This window comes from Callorhinus ursinus, unplaced genomic scaffold (genome assembly GCF_003265705.2).
Source record: "Callorhinus ursinus isolate GAN/ISIS: 27379988/994484 unplaced genomic scaffold, GSC_fseal_2.0 scaffold19, whole genome shotgun sequence".
Classification (NCBI taxonomy): domain Eukaryota; kingdom Metazoa; phylum Chordata; class Mammalia; order Carnivora; family Otariidae; genus Callorhinus; species Callorhinus ursinus.
The window spans coordinates 2,005,757-2,018,350 of record NW_027397081.1 but is presented as its reverse complement, the minus strand read 5'-3'; the positions used below and the strand labels follow the sequence as shown (position 1 = coordinate 2,018,350).

At 42.6% G+C, this 12,594-nt stretch overlaps 1 protein-coding gene across 3 annotated transcripts in view; it reads left to right on the top strand.

The window, feature by feature from the left end:
- PDGFD (platelet derived growth factor D) overlaps positions 1-12,594 on the top strand; it is a 231,372-nt gene that overhangs the window by 177,860 nt on the left and 40,918 nt on the right. The window lies entirely within an intron of this gene.

The window sequence follows — 12,594 nt, the reverse complement described above, 5'->3', positions numbered from 1 at the left end:
CTTTCCTTCCTTGTTTCTCCGCCTGTAGGATTGTCACTGAAACCCTCCTTTCTTCCCCACATCAGCCTAAGAGATCTTTCTGAGTCTCAAATCCAAATAAACAAGCCACTCCTCTTCTTGAAACCTTTCAGTGGCTGCGCTTTATCTGCGACAACCTCCAAACACTAACAGAACGACCGACCTTTTCTGTCCCTTACGGTTAAGGCTGGCTGACCTCTCCCTGGGTCTCCGGCCACCCTGCGTAGTGGAGATGGCCGAGAATAGCTGTGGTGTGTTCACAGCCTCTGCAAGTTAATGAGGCTTCTTTTGCTTAGAGAAGGCTCTGGAATTTGAATGCAGACTCTGCCGCTGCTCAGGTTTTGGGGCTCTCAGTGAGACTTCCAGCTCCCCGAGCCTGAGCCCTCTCATTGAGGTCACACAGTGAGTGCCAGCGTCCCTGTCAACACCACAGATAGAATGTGCCGGCGCGGAGGGTGGCACGTGGCGGGCGTGCAGGATTATCGCCTACTTCGGGTCTCCCAAAACTCCTTTCCAAGAGCCGCCTCTTCAGTTGGGCCTCTTCTCCCTCCGCCGTCGGGAGTGACCCCTCCCTGCTGCACACACAAGACTTCCCTTCTGTATTCTTCCAGTGAGTCTTCCAAGACTGTATTGTTCCAATGAGCAACACTTGTTTACTTGTTAGTCTAACCCTAAAATTTCACAAAGGCCAGGTCCTGTTTTATTGATTTCCGTATGCCTTGGCAAAGCTCCGTGCACGTTGTTGACACTCACGGTGTATATTCCAGTGAATGAATTGTTATTGCCAGACTTTTGTGACAATTTCTTTCGACATTGGCCAGTTCATTGAAGCCACACAGACAAAAACTGGAAGCAAACTTTCAAATTCTCCATGTGGCTTCCCCATGTCATGTGCAGTCCATGAAATAAATGAAGTATGCCCACATTTATACTGCTAGATAGCGGACTTCTCACTCTGTCTGTGTGTCTTAAACTGTTTAAATATTTGCATCATCTCATTTCACCTGCTGTCATTGGTTCAGAGAATCAGATGTGAACCTATCACTAGGCCATTCTTAGAAAGGGGGTCTAGGGTGCCTCTCTCTGGGGAGGCTGTACATTAGCCTACTGATACCTACTGTTGAGTTTTCACAAAACTGAGCTTCACAGTCTTACTCCCTAAGGCCATTCGGTCTGGATATTGCGGTTCATGTTTTTGATCACCAGTCGCAGCCCATCTTCTCACAGCGGCCTCCTCCACAGAACCCTGGAGATGTCAAGGAGGAGGAACCAAAAGATGAGTTTATCAGGTTATCCAGGGGCTCCCCCGACGCTTGCCCACCTTGCTCTAGCAGTGGTTCTCAACCCGGGGTGAGCTCTCCTCCCTCCCCACCCCCGCCGCCCTGAGATGTTAGACAATATCTGGGAACATTCTTGGTTGTCACGACTGGCAGGGCAGTGGGGGAAATCCACCGGCATCCAGTAGGTGGAGACCAGGAACGCTGGTCAGTATTCTACAATGTACAGGTCACCTCTCTTCCCGACCCCAGCAAAAAAATTATCCAGCTAAAAGTGTCAATAGTGCTGAGTTTCAGAAATTCTACTCTAAGCCTTTTCTACGCATTTTATTGCCCAAAGTTACCCTTGTGATTTCCTGGAGTATTTTAGAGACAGGGCTTTGCGGAGAAATGGGAAGGAACAACAGAAGACCTGTTAGGACTTAAACAAAAAGGCAAGAAGGGGAGGGGTTGTATGGGAAGTAAGAGAAGGTCGGGGAGATTTGCACAAACCGCAGCCTCCTTTCACCGTTTCCTCGTTTGTATGCCCTCTTTACTGTGAGCAGGCTTTATGTCACATTTTCACACCGTGAGTGTTCCCAAAGCGGGCAGTACATCTGAAACTGATGTAACTAAGAACCGGGAGGTGTGGTAAGCATTACAACTCAAGTGTTCTTTGCTGCTGTAATATCTGTGAAGTAAGAAACAGCTTTATGGTGCGAGAATTCCTTAATAGGTTTAAATGGGTCTTATACATGAGATGGAATATTGAAACAAAGGTAAAGTGCTAGGTTCTCATTCCTTTGACAAATGTTTGAAATTTACAATAAATTTTTACGTAGCCAAGGATTTTATGAGATGTAAATATGTATGTAATATAACTGAGATTAGCATAAATGATTAAGCAGCTATTTTCAGTGTGTCAAAGGCACCAAATATCTCCTTTTTAATCCATTGCCTATGCATTCCCCATAAATTGTCATATAAGAGAAGATTAGTTAATAAGTGCCCATAAGCAAAAGGATTGGAGTTTAATAAAACATGAAAAAGTGACATATTCATAAATGGCTAAAAGAGAAGATTCTACTACCGGATTGACATCAATAAATAAAATAAAAAAATTCTGTTTCTGCTCTCTCATCAGCTTTCAAAGGCAATGAGTTTATGACTAGATGTATGTACTTCCAAGTACATTGTAAAGTGGATTAAAATTCTAACTGGTTTATTGTTTTTTCCTCCAAACAGTTTCCTTATAGCAACTCAGGATAGTAACTTACAAGTGTGATTTTCATAAACTATAATCCAAGCAAACCAAAGGGTTTACAAACTGGAGGCCTTTTAGAAAAATAAACTCAAAAGAGATTGAAATCCTAAACATAAAATGAAAGCTGGGATAGGAATATGTTCCCATGGAAGACAGATGCTGAGCGAAAGACACATAACACTTTCAGAAGCACAAATGGGTGGCCCGAGTGGGTCATTCATTTTACTGTCCATCACAGCAGTTGGGTGGATTTCTTTCCAAAGGTGTATCTTTGAATACTTTGTCCACTCTGGTGTGAAATGACTTTACACGATGGCTTTTCCACTGTTTCCACTGTGAGGCCATTCCACAATTTAATAGATATCACTATTGGGAAAACTTTGTAGATAGGGAGCCTACATTTTCTGTTACTCAATTTCATGCCCTGACTTCTAGTTATTGCCCCCAGGGAACATTGTGAACAATTCTTTCCCTTCATGGTGTTGTATTTTGAATTCTTGGAAATTTGTATCATATCCCCCTAAGTAACTCTCTGAAAAATTTTATACGTAGTGTACATCAAGTACTTAATTCCTTTGTCGATGAACAGTATATTTAGTTTTTATAATCTTGTCTTGAAAATCATTTTCCTCAGTCTGTTAATCAGTCAGCTCTTCCTGAATTCCCACAAGTTTGTCACCATCTTATATGAAACTACTCACAAAATGATTTGGTAATCGGATTCCCATTTTGCCAAATGCACCGCACACACCAACAATTGATTCCTAGTTTCAGGTAGTAGCGCTCTTGGGTTTCGGCGCCTTTGAAATATCTCAACAGTTACCACTTCCCTCCATAGCTTGTTATCACTTGCTGTATTTTGCAGTGGAACTCTCTCCTTTGAAATTTCAGGGAAAGCAGATACAATTCTAGATTCAGTGATACCAAAGAAGTCAGAACAACTTTTTATAAAGACATTCATTCCATATCCCATACAATACATTGTAATAGGGATTTGGGATCAGTGATTGAGATTTAGAGGTGATTTCACTAATGTTTGTGTTCTTCCAAGTTTGAGATGTTCTATATCTGATGTAATAGTAACACTTCTGGATAAAGAATGTCTGAAATCCACTGTACTCTTCCCCCTACAAGGAACCTATCCATGTACATTATACAAGTTAGCGAAAGTTACCGAAGGACCTTTGTCAGGTAAATAATTTGATTCCTCTGAAATGTATAGTGTCTATAATTAGCACAGCCATTTTTGTTCCATTTCTTTCGGATTGATTAAGCATGATCACCTATGGCAGGGAAACTTTCCTTTTAAATTCTTAAGACTTTTTTTACTTGTTAATATCAGTGTTTCCTGTTTTGTGAAATGATCTTGCCTTTTTGCAACATTTCAAATTTAGAGTTCTCAAGTTCCAGAATTAACATTATTTTGAAAACCAGTTATCATTTTGTCTCGATATTTTATTGCTACCTGAATCTATATTTTTTTTGCCTTAAAAGAAACCAATTATGTGTAGTGAATAAATTTTCAAAAAGACCTTGACCCAGAGTTAAATCTATGAGAACCTTTGCAATATCTTGAATTTCAATACTAAAAGCTCCTGAAGGAGTAATTCTGATATCAAAGGACAGAAATATAGAGAAAATATTCTTTTCACATGGCCTTAAAATAATTGAATTAGTCACCCACTACCCCACCTTCAGAGCATTCATGTTAAGGGCAATACCTCAACAGTTTACTAAGAAGAAAAACACTTTTGGAGATAAAACCAAATGTCAACAGTGGTCTTGCTGCCAAGAAAGTGAGTTTATAGAACCTTTAGTTGTCATACATTTAGAAATGTTTATGAATAGAAATAATTATTAACCCATAAGCCAACATCTAACGTTAAGCCACCTTTATGAATAAAAATAGCTTAAAAGTGAGTTGGCCACTTGAAAATATGTTCTTTAAAGTTACTAATCAAATTCCCACTTCATAGATAATGGATCTTAATTAAGAATTTGATAAGAATTCTTAATTTCATTAAGAATTTGATCAAATTTAATTTGATAAGCACTTAATTTCATTAAGTGTCATATCATGCCTTTGGAACTCAGTCATTTTTTAAGTCTTTATGGAGAGCCTGTTATGTTCCAGGAACTATGTTAGCTCCTGTGGACGCATGAAAATTAATGAAAAGTACACTGTAAAAGTCTTTGGTTCCCAAAGTATACTCTGGGAACACAGAGGAGGTAGCATCTACGAATCAGAACTAATAGTGCTTCTCAAAGGAAGTGATTTCATTTGTGTTCTAAATGATAAGGCTGAGTTAGCTAAAGGGAAAGGGTTGGGGGAACTTTCCAAGCAAAGGGAGTGGCCTCGGCAAATTTAAAAGGGCTGATAAAGCGTGGAATAATTCTGAGAGCCAGAGGAGTAAGAGCGACTCGCTGGAAATCGTGGAGGAGAGTAAGAGGGAACCAGATACTAAAGGTTTCGATGTACTCATCACAGGACAACACGCTATTGAGAACCTCTGAGGGATTGGGGGCTTGGAAGTTGCGTGGGTGGGGGAGCAATTTTTGTTTTGATTTTACTTTCGGCGACCAATATGACAGACCAGTGGAGGTTAGATTGCAGCTGGATATGAATAGAGACAGACTAGTTAGGGAGCTATCATAGAAATCCACAAGAGATGTGATGAACTTCTGACTTTTAAAACTTAGGGTAGAAGACATGGTTTTGAAGGATGAAGAAATTATGATCTGAAGAACTTAGTGACTAATTGGAGCATATTTCAGCATGACACCGAGGTATATGATATATAACAGCTGAAGGTGATTTCATCTTTCTAGGAAAGGGGACACATGATGAGCAGGTTTTGTGGGGGTACGGATGAGTACCATTTTGGACATGATGAGTTTGAAGAGCTTATGGGACATCCACGGGGCGGGAGAGGGGGTTGGCCAGAGGGAATGTGGCAAAATAATCTAATCCTCAGCAAAGATTTCTTGGCCTGGCGTATGGAGTTAGGTATCATTCATGTACATATTAGTGCTTAGACCACGAAATTCAATGAGTTTAACCAGGTACCAAGTATCAAGTATCAGAATCCTGGAAAACACTACATTTAAAAAGACATTAAAAGACAGGAATCCAGAGAAGAAATAGGTGAAGTAAAAGGAGAACACCAGAGCATAATACCACAGAAGACAAGGGAAGCGATGATTATGGAGGGCATCATCCACAACGTTAAATGTTAGAAAGGTGTCAGGTTAAACAAAGACTATATAGAAAGGGTGCATTGGCTTTGGAAATTCAAAAGCTATTAAAAATATTAATAAGAGTGTTTTCATTGGAGTGAGAACCAGGCTGCCATGGGACGAAAGGTGGACCAGAATTGCAGTCAACACCAAGTGTAAGCTATTATTTCAAAAAGCTTGAGTGTGAATGGATGCAAATTTAAACAAATGATACCTAGAGAGGAGGTTTGAATCAGGAAGACACTTTTAAGATGGTAAAGAGACTCAAACATCTTTTGTAGGTTGGACGGACAGATAACTAGAGGAAAGGGGTGTGGAGATATAAGAAAGAAAGGCAACATGGTGTGCTGGGTGCTAGGTGTGTGCTTTTCCTCCAGCAGAGATCCAGGTGGCGAGGGACTACTGATAAGACAGGACTGAAGGTGACGGACTCTACCAGGCCTCCAAGATCAGTAGACGGCTGATGACTTGGGGGGACGTGGAGGTATTGAGTGTCTGGAGGGCTCACTGAGGTTAAAGACAGAGAGAGAGCAGCAAGAGCTCAAGAGCATATGGGATTATAGAGGTCATGGCCACAGGGTGCATGGTGCCTTTAAGATTTCGGACATAGAAGGGGCTGCTGGAGTGGGGACACCAAAGAGATGAGTCAAAGGACCTCAGATCAAGGGTATTCGCCCTGCTGTCTGCATGGACTCTGGCATCATTCAGGGTGATGGCAGCAGGAGGTGAGGACAGATACTGAACATGCAGATGCCGCCGTACTTGGCGAATGTGGGGACCTGACCAGGACTTCAGGAGAAGCAGGAACATGGCAAATCCTGAGGAGAAGAAGAAGAATTACATAATCAGCAGTAGCTGCGGGTCCTGAGTCTCAGAGGAGGTGACTATGTACGTGTCCTTGTTTATGCCTGCAGTATCTTTCAAAGAATGTGTCAGAAGCTGGTAATGTGGATGGCCTCTGATCGGCATCCTTTCTCTAACTTTGAGATTTGGGGCCACGGGAATGTATTGTATGAAAAATATCAATGGTTTGGAGGCCAACAGAAGGCCAACATTTCCCAGCCTGGCCGGGATTTCAGAGGGCCGCTCTCCTGTCGGCCCCGAGGGAAGCTCTGGTCTTCAGAGGGGAGCAAGGGGGCGGTCAGTGAAGGGTCTGGGGTCTCGGGGGTGTTCGTGCATGGCGCTGCCAGTCACCTCTCAGAAGCCGTCTCATGCTTATGGTGTCCCATTTTGAAATTAATCTACTCCGTAGTTTTTAGACTGAAAATACTCAGCTGGTGTCAAAAATCCAATTTAAAGTTTCCTTTTTATTTTGGAAGAGAATATGGAGCCCAGGTTAAAACAGCTCCCAGAAGCAATATTCTTTACAGTGTACAATAAATCATCAGCTTTCCATCCCATCCGTAAACTTAGTAAGAAGTTGGCAGAGGATAATGTAGTGCTCTCTTGAGAGCAAAGATTCTTGTTAACTTATATTCCTATTTTCTATAAAAGTTTATGGCTTTTTTGTTGTTGTTGCTATTGCTCTTAAAAGAATAGTATCTTCCACTTAACACAGGAGAGTGAAGGATTTTGTTGTCGTTGTTGTTGATTCTGATGAAGTCTAAGATAGGCCTTGGCTGAGTAGGCAGGAGAGCGTAGACAAGGCCCCCGGCGGGTGAGTGAAAACGCAGGGAGCCCCGGAGGGCAGCAGAGCAAACACCTAGCTTCCTGAACCCAGCTTTGTCTGACGCCATGGTTAAAGAGGCTATTCTTTTGCCTTGAACAGTCTTTCTTCCCTCCTTACCCCCTGCCCATTCTCTCCCCCATAACGCAATGGGAAGCATCCTACACAGAGCTGAGAATACAGTGATTCTAACTGGATGGCTTTTGCCTGACCCAAATAGTTTTTGGCTTCTGTATATTACGTACTGTGGCACAGTTCTCTCTCCGCATCATAAGGAAATAAGAGAAGGCTCCCCTCCTTTTTCTGTTCTCTCTGAGAACAGCTAAGCGCTAAAGGCAGAAGCACTCAGTACTGTCCCCGTGCTGAGTCAGGTTGTGGGAGGGACCCCAAGAGCAGCCATTGTTTCCTATTCAGTCTGCGGGGGAGGGGGGGTTAGGTGGGATGCTTTTCTTTCCTCCAGCCGGGATATCAAGAAGCCTTGAAGTGTCAGGGTTTTCATGTTCTTCCTGAGGCTGAGGAGGCCTCCTCTAAACCTGTCAGTCAGGATGACAGGAGTTCACCAAAGACTTCTTGAAAGGGCAGTGAATTTCACATTAGGGTTGAGACTACTATGGTCAGCATTTGAACACAGTAGACGGTGTGAGCTGGATCATGAACTTGACCCAGCCCCCTGGCCCACCATTCCCCTCCCTGCCATGGGTACCGGATTCTCCTCTGCCCATAGACAGGGGCTTTGGATTTCAGTGGTCTCATTTCTACCCGTAAGTATTCCGTTAACGTAGCAGGTATACACAACATTGTGCAAAACTTGGCATCCAATTCAAATAAAATCAAAGAGGGATTGTGCAACTATTGGATTTATTTTATTTTATTTTTTGGATTTGTTTTAAAATAGAGCTTCCACAGCTAGAAATGAAGACTACCTGCTGACCATTTTTGATGATAAAAACAATTGTTGCATTTTGCAGGGCTGTGAACCACATAACCGCTAATGTCCTTCGTAACTTAATGCTTTACATGAAAGGAAGACACATAATGCTTATATAGTATGTGTTTACTGTGTCTTTGAAAGATGACTTTATTTTTTTCTTTCATATTAACTTCATTAGTATTTATAAAATAACAATTTATGAAAATACTTTCAAGATATAGAAACTACAATCTTTGCAAAATATACACAGCCATAATTGTTACAATACACATCCTTGTATATACCTTAGACATTATAAAAGTGTTTAAGAATGACACCCTGTAAAAGTTGAGAGAAGAAACTTTAATAGACGGCTCCTAAATGATACAAAGTTTCTTCTGGCTTCTCACATGTCAAATGCAGAGAGAGCAGAGTACGTGCAGTTTGGCATCTGTGTATCAAGGCTTGTGCATCATTTCATATAAAATAAGGTTTTCATTCACAGATGATTTATTTTAAATGCCGGTGATTTTTCCTGGAGGGAACTGATATTGGAAGAAGAAATAGTGTTTTGCAAATACATCTAGTATGAGATTACCTCCCTTTTCATTCTACCACTCTGTGGGGACTCTCTCTACCTTTTTGAAATATAAATATTACCTGAGATAATATCAGGGGACATATTATGAGAAGTGAACACTGGACTGCACTATCTTTTGGATCAGAACTCAGGCTGGGATAAATTTTGAAGTAGCACCTGGATTCGGGGTGAATGCATACCTCACTCCCACCCTGGACCAGGAGTACCCCTGAGTCTGGCTACCTTCCGCATGGACCCACCTGTTCCCTGTGCACATTGTAGGGGACGTCCACTGACCATTCCGGTAAGAAATGTCAGTTACCTCTGAAAACAAGATGACTTTCCTTCTCTTTTTTATTTTGGAAGAGAATATGGAGCCCAGGTTAAAACTGTCCCAAGAATTGGGACAGAGATCAGTGGATATTGGAAGGGTACTCTAGAGGAGGGCAGTGCTTATGCTTTTGCCACTAGTGGATTTGGGGAAGAAAACAATGAGTGACCAGAAATCACTCTGGAAGTCTGCAAAGCTATTTAGAGGAGGTGTCTTCATTTCTTAAAGCATGTGCTAGAGTGGAAAACAGCTTTGATGAGGCATTAGGAGATGCGGAGTCTCGTTCTGGCTTTCTCGTGCATTAGATGTGTCCCCATTAGAAGAGTCGCTTGGGCATTTACTCCTGAGATAGTAATGGTTTGCTAAGTTATCCTGCAGTAACAAACAAGCCTGAAATTTCAGTGGCTTACAAAAGCCAAGGTTGGCTTCCCAGTCATGTTACATGTAAGTTCCTAATCCCTAGCCGCAGTGCTCCACGTAGCTTCTCCATTTGGGAGTCGGGGCCGAAGGCTCAGCCCCATGGGGGATGCACAGCAGAGGGAAAAGAGTGATGGCAGAACCACACAATGTGTTTTAAAGTTTCTCCTCATCTTCAGTTGGTTAAAGGAAGCCACGTGGCCAAGCCTGCCTTCAGGGGGAGCAGGAAGTAACACTCCTCCCATAAGGAGGGTAATGGGAGCAGCCCTGAGAAAGTAGACGAGGGGCCCAGTGCCTAGAAGTTAAAGGCATCGGTCGGTGATTTGTAAAGTCTCCTTGAGCGCCACAATTACAAGTTATTATTTTGTAAGTTAGAAATAGCAATAATTAGTTTGGACATAGAGATTTTTTTTTAAGATTTTATTTATTTATTTATTTGACAGAGAGAGCGCACAAGCAGGGGGAGAGGCAGAGGCAAAAGCAGGTTCTCCACTGAGCAGGGGCTCGATCCCAGGAACCCCAGGATCATGTCCTGAGCCGAAGGCAGATGCTTCACCTACTGAGCCACCAGGCGCCCCATGGACGTAGAGATGTTTTACCAAAAGATAGGAGACTGCATGAATTAGCGGTTTGCATATACATGCATAGTCTTTAAATTCCTTCAACTGTTTTAAAGCAAGTTCTTGCTCTTTTGAAATGTGTTGTTTACTAATGTGAAGAATGCATGAATAACAGTCCTTTGAATGTGTATAATGGTTTAGAGCAGGCAAAATACTTATGCATACATCTGTTCCTCTGTCCCCTGGTCCTCACATGGCCAACTTGACCATGTTTGGTTTGTTGACTCTGTTTTAACAATGCCTAGAACAGTGTCTAGCAAGTAGTAAGCACTCAGTAATTTCCTGGAGGGTGGGGTAGAACTCCTTTTGTAGGGAGACCATTGGAGTTAGTTAAGGAGCTGGAGGAGTGCATTCCATCCCCTGGGAAAAAGTCCAAGAAGACACATCCCTTTACCTGATGGTTGCGGAAAAGACCAGTCAGGAAATCTCCCCTCTGAGAAGATGCAAACTGTTATTTTTTCTAATGTATCTGTGCCCACACCTGGCTCATGTGGTGGCGGAGAGAGATTGAAATGAGATGAGGAATGTCAAAGCTGCTTGAAAATTTCAAAATCTCAATGCCCATTTTAGGTGAAGAAAAGCCAGGCCCTTGTAGTCTGGATGGACCGATCAACGTTTTTTCCAAGAAAAGAAATGTGCAAATGTGTGAAGGCTAAGCCTTTCTATAACAGCTTTCCATATAATGATCTATGAAATATCCAGACCGTCCCTTTGAGATAGGAATTACTGGCACCTCCATGTTCAGGTGCGGGTCAGCGGTGGACTTGGGGTAGGATCCAGACAGCCCAGCTCCGGAACCTGTAACATCTTTGCAGGAGTGTTAAATTAATGTGACCGTCTGTCCAGCAGAAAGATAACATATTGGAAAGATCATACTAGTTTTGGAAAGAATGCAGTGAATGTCCACCTGGGCTAGTTAGTTTCACATGAGTTAATCTAATTTAATCCTCAACTACCCCTGTGGGGGATAAAAAGGGTAACTTTTTTCCCGTTTTACAAATCAGGACTCCCAAGCGTAGAGAGTTTACCTTGCCCAAGGTCACACAGCCAATGTTCCATGTGGAATCCGATTCTGAGTGCTGTCTTCAAAGCCATGTTTTAAAAATGGTTTAGCACACTGAGTATGAAATCTCTTCTAACCAGCCAAAAATACTGTAGTCGTTATCTGACCAGGTGAATAGCAAAGGAGGCTCAGGACTCCCAGCTCTTCCTTTAAAGGCACAGGGTCTGCTTTTATTTTGTTTGTTCTTAGAGATCCTCTGATGAGAGAGATTGAGGCCCATTTGTATAGGGCATCTTTAGGATCCCTGCTGGGTGGAGAGAGAGCTCTCCGTAATCCCAGCAGATCAGCCCCCCGCTGACTGACCTCCGGGGTCATCACAAAGTACTTAAGGGATCCTCATCTGTCCAATCTTCTCATCAGGCAAACATTCTAACTTCTTTGAAGAAGAAAGGTAATTTTGTACCCTGCTGAGAAATGAGATAGAACTAAATTATATTTGAGAATGCTATTATCATTTTAGGGATTTGATTACCAAAATAAGGAAGGACTCCTAATTCTAAGGTTGCCTTAGAAGATTATGGACATTCCAGAAAGGGTTTCCAAACCAACAGCACTGAATTTCTTGGTTTCAATTTTTTCAACTGCCCTCATCTCTCAGAATAGCAAAGCGTTGTTTACTGTGTGTTTTCTAGGAACTCTGTTATGCTGCTTAAGATCACAGAATTCACGAGGATAAAACACTTTCTTCTCTTTCGTTGTTTTCATACACAGAGGGAGGCGCGTGAGCAGGGCGAGAGAGACGGGGCTCCCTGTGGGGCAGCGGGGTGCAGTGCACCGTGTCCAGAGACAGAGGCTCCAGGCTCCCGATTGGCCAGTGATGCTGATGCTTGACCTTTAGGGAGCTTGGTTTCCTTGTATACAGACAAAGCGCGGTCAGAAAGAAAGCTCCCTGAGAGCAGTGACCTTGGTGTTCTTTTCTGTATCTCCAGCACTTTGAACCATTAGTCAGAAATAGTGGACGTCTTTAAATGCTTGGTAAATGAATGATTAAATACCGCACTCCCCCCTGACCCCAAGATGCTCAGTGTGGCATCCACGACCCCCTGATCTGTCCCGTTCCTTCCTGTTCAGCCTCCTTTTCTGCCTGGTGCTTTGGGCAGGTACTCTTAGTAGGTCCAAGATCTTGCCACTGTGCCACTTGCCCCTCTACCTGTCTGCTCCCCTGACTGTCAAAAGCCCTGATTATCATTTTGGGTCAACTCCAGGGCCACTTCTTTTGAGACCTTTCTCCA